We start from the raw sequence: 2,827 nt of genomic DNA, 5'->3' as shown, positions 1-2,827 counted from the left end.
CGGCGTTTTTCTGAGGGACTATTTCCGCGTTGGGCTTTTTAATAGCCTCGTGACGTAACCGCTAGCGAGATCATACGTCTCCGCCCAAATTTCGTTTTTGCTTCCCCTTCATCACTTACCCTGCAAAAAAAACAAAAAAAAAACAAAACAAAAAAAAAACTCCGCTACAAGTCAAAGTCTTGCATTTCAAACTTGTCTCCAGTGAAAGTATTAAATTATAATCAGCAGTGAGAGTCAGTATATTGCAGTGAACTGTCCCCTGCTGATGTTTGTGGATGAATATTCCTGCTGCATTCATGTGTGTCATTTTACAGTTGTAGATGTTTAAGGAAGACGTAGGAGAATTTTCTCAGCACATAAAGGAACATTTCATCACAAGCAGTCACCACCAACACATCTGGACAGGTGCTGGATGGAAAACTGGAATCTAAAAAAGCTGAATTATAAATGTAGTGCAGTAAAAAAAAAGTGCATCATTTACCTCCACTGTAAGTCAGGTGGAATATTAGGTCTACATTATTTTTCTGCACCTGCCAACCCTGGTCGGCACAGGTGTAAAGAGTCGCAGCACCACCAAGAGGAGAGACAGGGAAGTGTTGTCAGGCTGTTGTGGTGCGGTCGTTTTGTACTCGGAGGTCGGAGGTGGGAAGTCGGAATGACGTCACCTCCGAGTTCACAACAGTTGTTGGACAGTCGGAAAAAAACGTGCCGCAAGAAAGCCTTTGTTACCCAGTTGCACTTTCGGAGTATAGACAGCTTCAAAACCATCATGCACTCCAAGTGATGAAAGCTGCAGATGAAGCTGGCCTGATGTAAAACAGATAAGATAGAATTGCTATAAACAGTAGCAGAGTGTTTACTCACCGTGTATGTGACCGACAGCCACCTTGAATTCGTAAGTCGGGGTTGATGAGGTTGCTCCGAGTTTCCGAGTGATCTCAGGGCGCGTTTGAGTTTAAACCTCCGACTGAGAACTGGGAATTTCCGACGTCCGAGTTCAAAACGAAAGCACAACAAGATGATTTCTTTATACACATAGGCTACACATTCCCTTGTGCTCCTTTTCTTAATGCCAAGTGGAAAGTCCCTGCCTTCAGACTTTTGGAGGTATTAGGATCGGTCAGAGAACACATGATTGCTTTAGGCTATTTGGCTGGAAATGTGATCTCTTTGTGCCGCTTTCCAGAGGTGGAGGTGAGCACATTTACTGGGCCCTATCTACTTTTGATGCTACTTTCCTGCTTCGACACAACCACAGCTCAGAGGGAAATATTGCCTCTTTTTTAGGGACTGTTCTTTACTCATCAGAGGAGGTTGGTGGCTGGGGTGGGACTTATTTTTTTTATTTTCTTTTTTTTGACCCTCCCTGGCACTACAAATATTTTTCATTGAGTCTCCCTGAGTGACTGGTGGGAAATTAATGACCCTCCCTCCACCATAAATTAGCAATTACATTTCTGATTTACTCTTAAATATTTAAAAGTTGAAGATGAAGTCCTGGGATTGAAAAAAAAACTTGATTTTTCACTCTTTTGCAAATGGTTAGTTTGTGCAAATGATTTACTTATGTATTAATATTTAATAAGACGTAGAATAAGGTGAATTTATTGAAATGTCATTATAGTAAAATCAGATTTTTTTTCTGACAGAAACATTTAGTGCACACGATGTGTCCAAGGACTGCTGGAAATTTGAAACTTCAACGATAACTTATGTTTTCACAGTTTCTGGCTGTGATTTGATTTTTATAGAAGAAAAAAAATGACCGGAATTTTAAAAAAGGTCATAAAATAGCCAAAATATTATATTTTATAAATTTCATAAATGTATAATATATTTTGTCTATGAAAATTGCCAAAAATTTATCTCCAAAACTGATTGCGAAAATTTAATAATCATCAAAATTTTGGAAGGTGTGTTTTCTTTATAAATCAGTGGTAAAATAAATACAGAATCCAGACATTTAAAGCTGTATTTGCACATATGATGTGTCCAAGAACTTTTTCAATTTTTTTTTAAAATACAACAATTTTTTTTTTCTTTTTTCAGTTTATGGCTGTGATAAATGGTGTCATTTTAGCCATTTTTATAGAAAAAAATGTCCTGAATTTAAAAAAAAATCACACACAATTTGGCTACAAAGTAGCCAAAATTTAATATATTTTATACATTTTCTAATATATAATAATTTTATAATATATTTTGGCCATAAAAATCACCAAAATCTGTCTCCAAAGATGATCGCCAAAATTTGGAAAATCACCAAAATCCAGAAGGCATGTTTTTTTTTTTTTTTTTATAGAAATCAGTGGTAAAATAATTACATAATCTAGCCATGTAACATTGTATGCCCCTCCTCTAAACCAAGATTAAAAAAAAACTTTAATCCCTTCCCAGTGCCTAAAAACTAATTTGACATGCCTCCCTCTTTTTGCACCATCCCTCCCCCTCATAAGTAATGACCAGTCCCTTACTCCATATTGATTTGAGTACCTTTTTACGGACAAAAAAATTAAATATTAAAATCTATCCGTGATTAAAAACATATCTGTAATAATATAACACTTTAAAATGAGCCTTTCTGCATAAAGAGTATTTTTACTCATAGTACTTCAATTACTTTTTTGCTGATTCTATACTTTGACTTAAGTAACTCTTCAGCAGGGGTTGTAGCCAATTCAGTGGTCTGGCACGGACCAGTGGTCGCTGGTCGCGACCAGCTCCTCAGTGATCTGTCCTGCATTCCTTGTGGTCTGTTTGTTGTCTGGATCAGTTAATGGGTGGTCCGTGGGGTGATTTTTGTATTTTTAATACACCTTCTCCTTTC

The sequence above is a fragment of the Epinephelus fuscoguttatus genome, linkage group LG10 (assembly GCF_011397635.1).
Source record: "Epinephelus fuscoguttatus linkage group LG10, E.fuscoguttatus.final_Chr_v1".
Lineage (NCBI taxonomy): Eukaryota > Metazoa > Chordata > Actinopteri > Perciformes > Serranidae > Epinephelus > Epinephelus fuscoguttatus.
Note: the sequence above shows the minus strand (reverse complement) of the source record.